Source organism: Pteropus alecto, unplaced genomic scaffold, assembly GCF_000325575.1.
Source record: "Pteropus alecto unplaced genomic scaffold, ASM32557v1 scaffold72, whole genome shotgun sequence".
In the NCBI taxonomy this organism is placed as follows: Eukaryota; Metazoa; Chordata; class Mammalia; order Chiroptera; family Pteropodidae; genus Pteropus; species Pteropus alecto.
The window spans coordinates 10,992,974-11,001,094 of NW_006436811.1; the positions used below are offsets into that span (position 1 = coordinate 10,992,974).

Sequence of the window (8,121 nt, forward strand, 5' to 3'; positions counted from 1 at the left end):
CTTTATACAGCCACCTTCTCCCTGTATCTTGGCCTTCCCTCTGCGCATGTATGTGTCCAAATCTCTTCTTATAAGGACATGACTCATATTGAATTAGAGCCTACCCCAGTGACCTTATTTTAACTTGATCTGTCACATTCTCAGTCATATTCTTAAGTACTACGTGTTACACTTCAACATATGAACTGGGGAAAGGGGACACAATTAAGCCCACAACACCCTGGTCCATAGGTTTGCAGAACTTCAAACTCAAGATCTCTAATTACTCAAAGTTGATCAATACTAATCAAATGTATAAGAGAGGAATAAAATATAAAGAAAGCTATATCCATTTATTCAACCAGTGTTGGGCTTGATTTTGTACCATCTTCCTTGTGCTAGACACTGAGATACAGAGTTGGTAAATGGTGAATGTGGAAGGGCTATTATGTCATCTCCACTAGGAACATCAATTAGCTGGACCATGCACCCTAGACACTGCATGCTAGACACTGAGATACAGAGTTGGTAAATGGTGAATGTGGAAGGGCTATTATGTCATCTCCACTAGGAACATCAATTAGCTGGACCATGCACCCTCTTCATTGAGAATCTTGAAAACATAATGACATGTTAACATCCATCTTTCTGGGCTTCAAACCCACATCTGACTTTTAGTTAACCTATTATTCTTCAGCAAGCCAACGTTCATACTTTCTAGTAACTTTCATAAGGCTTGGTTATTTCTCAAATCTCACATGTTAAAATGCATCTTTTAGGGCAAAATACTTATAGAGATCTTCATTCAAAATCTTTGTGTTGATTTTTTTACTACTTCAATTCGTAGTAGGTGGCCATTTTCTATAATCCTAAATTGTAGTTATGTTTTATTATAGTTACCTACATACTATCTATAATATTTATTTGCCAAAAAAAAGTAATTCATGTGATAGATGTTGTTAGGAACTGAGTGATAATAGTTAGATTTGTCTATGGCCATGCCACCCTGAACAAGCCCAATCCCGTCTGATCTCAGAAGTTAAGCAGGGTCGGGCCTGGTTAGTGCTTGGATGGGAGACCACCTAGGGAGACCAGGTGCCATAGGCATAAAAAATAAAAAATAAATAAAAAATAAATAAAAGATAAGGGATTGTAAACTGACAAGATCCTTGCAATTTGTGAGGTCAACCAAGGGTTGCCTCACTTAAAAAAAAAAAAAACTGTCAGATTTGTCTAGTGCTATTAAACTAACCATCCTAAGATCAATCAGGCTTTTTAAAAATTTATTTCTTATTGAGACCGAGTATTCAGAAATCACCTAGCATTTAGCTATTTTGACAACGGAGAAAAAAATGAACCAAAATGGTTAAGGAATAAGTAATATATTTGGTCATATCCTATTCTTCATACTTTAAAAGCTCAGTTTTATTTGGAACCCTCCATATGCTTTGTACCTGTACTGCGTGTGTCCATCGTGAACCCCGTAGAGTAGGGTGACCAACCATCGTGATTTTCCTGGGATCGAGAGGTTCCATGGGATGAGAACTTTCATTGCGAAAACTGAGAGAGTCCTGGAGAAACTAGGAAGAATTGAGCACTCTGTAAAGGCACAAATAAATATTTTGAATACAAATCCCAGGGACTTAAAAGGAATTCTCCAAATGCTTTCCAGCTCCCACTTCCTCTTGTCTTCCTCTTTCTCTTTTCAGCCTTCATGACATAGCTCAACTGTCACTTTCTCTTTAAGCTTTTCCTATTGGTTTCCCCCTCCCAATCACAGAGTTAATTGCCCTTTAAGGCCTCACAGCACTTCATCATGTATTCCCTGACTAATGCTAATTATCTACTTGCTTGGTTCCCCTTCACTAGGCGAGATTCTCAGTGGAACTGACTATACCTTAGTCATAGTACTAACCTCAGTACCTGCCTAGTTTTCGACATTTAGTAATAAGTGTTTACCTGAATAAATAGATAAATAAGAAAAGCATTTTCCTAAACATGTAAGTTTATTAAAATCATAAAATTTAGGATGAAAAAGATCCTATAGATAATCCGGTCCAGCTACTCATTATGATTTGGAATCAGTAGACCTGGAGCCAGAAGACTTTCCCTTATTCTCTACATCCCTGAACAAGTAACTAAACCAGTTTGAGTCCATTTGCTTATCTGTGCAAGAGACGTCATACCAATTTTTCTTCAAGATGTTAGCTAGATTAAATAAAATGTTTGTAAGAAAAAGTTTAGAAACCTGAGAACACTAAACAAGTGTCAGGTATTATTATTAATAGTATTAATACTACTATATTATTATTCAGTGAAGAAGAAAAATTGCCATTGTAAGCCTCTACAAAATCTCCTCTAACTGACCATGCATCTTCTTCTAGAACTTAATCTTTCTGAATGAGGAATTTATCCTGTTCTCTCAACTGTTTATCATGTAACAATTTCATATTTTATTACCACCTCTTTCACTCTTCTCTAAATAGCAGCTAGTCTGTTTGGGTGTCTTAGGCCCAGAATTGAGCACAATAGTCCCGACGTGGTCTGAACAGCAATACCTTCTCCTAGATTCTAGACTCCATACATCTGTTACTTAAACCTAGGCACCCTTTAGCTGTTTTAGTGGAAGTCACATCATACTACTGGTCTACACTGAGCCTCGATTAAAAAAAGTAACATAATTCTTCCCATTCATTTTTTCCTTCTTTTTTGTTTGTTTGTTTTTTGTTTTGTTACTTTGACATTCTCTGACACCCAAAGGAAGAGACCCTTGAGCTGCCTTTTCCGTTCTTGGGAGATTATAGAACTAATGAATGGGAAAGGGTGCAAAAAATATAACAGCAGCTTTTTGCCTTTTTTTTCAGGCCAAGAGTAGAAACTGAATAAATATATATTCTTTGCATTTTCCACTTATGATTGGCGACACCAAGTTTCACTTCCTCACATGCTTGCTTTAAATGTACAATTTTATCTGGCTTTAGGTTTGGAACACTCAGTAATGCTTTGATGCACTGAGACACAGTTCTCACTGAAAGAGCTTTTATTAAGTGGACAGCTAGGGTGTCACAGGCAAGATATTTGCACAGTACATTAATTTATAGAGGAAAAGGTTTCTGTGTAACTTAACCAGCTGAACAGCTATTTCCACTTTACCTGAATAAAGTATTTTCATGTTTTATCACACTAGTTTGCAACTGCAAAAGCTTCACCCAGTTTTTAAGAGTAGCTATGAACTGTCAGGATACATTATTTGGAATGAGGCCTGACAGCTCAAGGCTTGCAAGTAAAATACATTTTATTGTTTAAAAGCATTTCTCTACTACCTCACTTCCATCCCCCACCGCGAGCCCCACCTATCCCATAGACCTTCACAGGCTCCCCTCTCCTGACTCCAAATGAGATTCACTACAAACATTTTGAAATGATTCAGTCCTCACTAAATGACACTGCATGAAGGAAAATCCTAGAGGGGAGTTTTCTTTTCTTATTCAAAATGAATAATGAGAAAGAGCACAGAGTAGTTTTGTATGTGTAAAAGGAACAGATCACATGGGAGACGGTGTGCATGCTGTAGTGTTGGAAGCAAAAAAAAAAATTTTTTTTTAATTCTTTTAATTCCTACCCAGTTAATATCCTGAGAAAGACTATTATGTATGCACCCTTGGTGTCTGGAATTTCCTTAAAACATCTAACTTAATAGTGCATCAGGGAAAAAAAAGCATAGCGAAATCCTTTTCTTACAATACTTCCTCATGGAACTCTCTAGTCTTTGAAGCAATCTCAATCAGGTCCCAATTCTGGTGTTTCGGTCTTTGATAGAATTTTGTTTGCCAGAGAAGAGTTTTTCTGGGATCTCTGAAATCACCTTAAAGTTCATACACACCCTTCAGTTCTCCTTTCCATATTCTGGAGGTTGATATTCTAAGGAACACCAGAAGAGGAGTCATGTTGGCCAATGGGCACTCTTCTCCAGAAGTTTATGGCTACCTTTTTCTTACCAGAGTTACATCATGATTGAAGAGAGGCAGGCTTCTTTTCAGAGCATACACTGCTGAAGAGAACAAACTGGGAAAAAATTAACTCACAAATGAAAATCTTTTGTTGTTAATGATATTCTATAATAGAAGCCTAATCTCCTACGTACATTATCATCTGGCAAACTAGTTACACATTTAATAAGGTTTTCCTGTATAAATTATAAATGAAATAAACAATTCTGTCACCATGGTGTGCAATGAATACACCACATGTTATATGTAAATATATTAGTCATCTGCCTTTTGTTTATGTGTCACTGAAATCCATTTTCTTTATGGTGTATTTTCTATTCCCTAGGGGTTCCAACTAAAGTCGTTTCAACCATACACATATCTGCCTTTAAAATGGAATTATGTTGTTATTGTCCTTTTCCTGCCCAGTTTTAATAACACCTGCTTTTGTGCCAGTTTCATTTACTGCTGCAAATTGTAATTCAACAGAGAACAACAACAAAAACAGCAAAAATCCCAACCACCCTAACAGCAAATGTGACTCCAGAAAGGAGCTGTGTGATATATTGGCACAATACAGAAAACATATTGAAACAATTTTTATTCTCATTATTTTTCCCCAAAATTAAATACGCCTCATAAAGCAAGTTTACATATTCTGCATGCTTCCCCCTCTCCCAGCTAAACCCAAACCCTTGGCTTTTAATGAGATAATTTTTTTAAAAACAGAACCAACGGTTCAGCCTTTCTTTCAAGTGGTGGCATTTTTATTTTAAGCAGAGAAGCATAAATGCATGAAGGATGCAAATGTGGGCTCTTTCAATGGCTCACCACAGTGTGACAGCTGTAGATGGGATCAAGACAAAAGCGGTGACTGCTCCAAGAAAATGATGGCTTAGGCATCTCCAGCCCAATCAATAATCTGGCATGTTGAGGTCAATCACTGCGTGGCCATATTCAGTCTGAGCCAGTCAAAGATTATTAGTTTGACACCCAGAGGCTATTTCTTTCTGCTGCGGATGGAGAGAGAGCCTGTGTGTGTCTTTTCAGAACCAAATGGAGAAAGTCTAACTATTTATAACAACGGAAGCACTGGCACAGGATTTTCAGAGAAATTCCATATTTGTTAGGAGTAATAACCTACAATATTCTCCAGGCTGAGTAATTCTTCTTCGGAAATTGTCACCAAGCTCATTTTGTGTTTTATTCATTCAAAAAAAAAAAAAAGTGTTTTAAGCTCCTACTATGCTCCAGGCCCTCTCCTAGGACCTGAGGATACAATCAGAATAAGATAAACTTATGCTCTCTAGGAGCATAAGTTTCTCCTAAGGTGTTAATGCTCTAAATGTTCCCCCCAACTTTCCATTCCCATCCTTCTACATCCCCCCGCTCAAATTTTCCACATCTGCTCTTGACAAAGAGAAGATTGGCAGCTAGATCGTCCCTGCTTTAGATTATTTATCGTGAATAGTATCTGCATCTGGCCAAAGGGAATGGTTAAAACTGAGTTCCAGAAAGCATCTTAATGCTTTATAAACTACCAAGAGGGCAATAAAATTAACCAAAGGGAAGTTATTTCTAACTTGATGTGTTAGTTCCATCTCTGCAGCCCACCGCCTGTCTTTGGGACTCTAACAGGAAACAGTTTGCAGTGAAGAGACCTCCACAGGAATATACAGAATAAGGCTCTTGCCGTCTGATATTTCACGGTCATATTTTACTGTTTCTCCTGGATGACATGCCATAGAGTGTTATAAATCTCAGTTTGTTTATATTCTATGTCTGTATTTGCACTTTGGTGATTATATTTGAATTCATGCAAGATCCTCTTTTTTTTTAAGAACTCAAGCATAATCTTCTCATTAATCCTGTCCTGTTTGTCTGTTATTAATAGGCCACTGTACAATGTATTCTGCTGCAAAACTCCACCAGGCATGACTAATTCAGATAATTAATTTGCTAGAACATTAACACCATCAAATGAGCCTGCTAAACCGGTAAATTTAAAGTAAATTAAACTTAATTTGCAGGTTATTGCAATTAAGTCTGCCTTGTCTTTCTGAGGGATTTCAACATCCTCAGTATTTAAGAGGCAATCATAATGCATGCAAGTGGGCGGGCTTTTGAGCTAATTAACACAAGAGTCTAATCTGCTTTTCAATTAGGGTGGATGTTTATAATGTGCTGGTGACAGTGTTGCGATTCAGAACAGCATAACAGGAGTGCATGGCATAATTATAGCTGAAAAGAAAAGCTCATGCCGGGCCTTTTTAGGGGTTAATGAGACATTGGCAGCTTCCAGCTGAGGAGATCGAGCCAGTTTAGTGTGGCTTCAAGAGGAAACCACCCATAGGGGTTTCCTTTGAAGTGTCAAAAGGTCCCCTTGTTCTGGGTGGCTTATGTTTCATTTGTCTGAGTGGCATATCAAAAATTGATGAGCTGCCAGCAGCAGTCCCTATGACATTAATTCACCAATTGTGTTTCTAATAGTTTCATCCTTAAATAAATTTGGATGATGAGAATGGTAAGGAGAGTCAAGGTTCTGAAAACAATGAGGAGGGCCAGGCTGTCGCAAGGAGTTTATACAGCACAGATAAATGTAGAGGCAGCAAATGGTAAAGACACGCCTGACCTACTACACCCTGGGTTATTAGCTGGGGGAAGACAAAGATGTATTGTGCCTGTGCCTTCTGTTGAACAACAGTCACTCAAAACAGTAATAAAGACGTGGCATTCACTGGCGCTTGGTTGAAACTCTAACTGCACGGGAGAGGAATCTTAGACTGGAACTGCAGAAGACGAAGCTCCTCTGAAAGTGAGACAGACAGCTCCTCAGAAACTCTTAAATAAGTTACCTATACGCCGAAGCAGAGGCTGAGGGGAAAGGGCCCAAGAGTAATGTTATGAGATAGTGCCTAGATCTGGGGTAAGGGAATAGATATTATCGCCTTCATGTCTGCTAGTAAACACAAAGCCGTGCTGGTTTAAGCCTGAGTTTGAAACCGAGTGTGTTGCAGCATGCTTGTGGAGCAACTCTCTTCCAGTACCATTGTAGGTACTGAAAGCATGCGCAGAAATTCTACTTCATGTATTTAGAAGTTCTGTAGTTATACAATGAGGAAAAGAGAATTTGGAAATAGCTGTATCTGGGATGAAGACCATCTATGACATGCCCAAAAGTTATCTGGGTTGGAATGACCAGTGTCGCACTCTCAAATTGTTTCAGTGAGCAAATGAAAAGTAGAGATATCAAAACCCATGCAAAAATAAAGGTTCTTACCACCACGGGGCTATATATTTTTTTAAACAATACCAAATTATCTATGATGATTATAAAGAACATTCCAAAGGTGGCCCTTCTTTTGGTCTCCCAGTAACGTGAATGAAGTACATGACAGCTGGGCAAAGCACCACCATTTCATAGATGTGAATGAAGCAATAAAATAATTTATTCGAGTTAACTTGAGGAAATATTAATCTAATCATCCAAATGAATTTAAAAAATTTCCTAAACTAGATGTGTTATGTAGGTATAGCCAAAGTAAGTCATGGCAGATATTGCTGAATAAATTCATTCATTCATTTACTCTTTGAGCATATGTTATGTGCCAAACACTGCATACCGAGGCTAAGGCAATGAACAGAACAGATGATATTCCTCTATTCATGGAGATTACACATAGTAAACAGGAAAGCATCAGTTATTGGTAAACTCAGTGATGACAATAAAGCAGGTTAATGTTATAGAAGAAACTCAAGCACTACTTTAAACTGTTTGTTTAAAGAAAGCTTTTGCAAGGAAGTGACACGTCAGCTGAGACCAAAATGAGACTGAAAGTTTTAAGTAGATGACCTAGTTTTTAGTTTCCAATGATCATTTTGGCTGATATCTGGAAAATAGAAGTAGAAGGGTGTGACAGTCTAAGAATGGAAGCAATGAGATCATTTAGAAGATTATTAATGTTATCCAGAAGCTATCGCCCAGTCAGTCCAATCTCTTGGATTCAAAATATGATTTAGAGGTAGATTCCACAAGTCTTGCTGTACAGGACATTGAAATTTAAAATAAATTATTAGACATTTACATGGTAATGTCAAGTTGGAAGCTGGATATATGAGTCTGGAAATTAAAAGAGACACCAGAGCTAAAGAT

General features: G+C 37.7%; 1 pseudogene; it reads left to right on the plus strand.

Moving 5' to 3' along the window:
* Positions 1 to 967: 967 nt before the first annotated feature.
* LOC112481548 lies at positions 968 to 1,086 on the plus strand (annotated as a pseudogene).
* Positions 1,087 to 8,121: the final 7,035 nt, after the last annotated feature.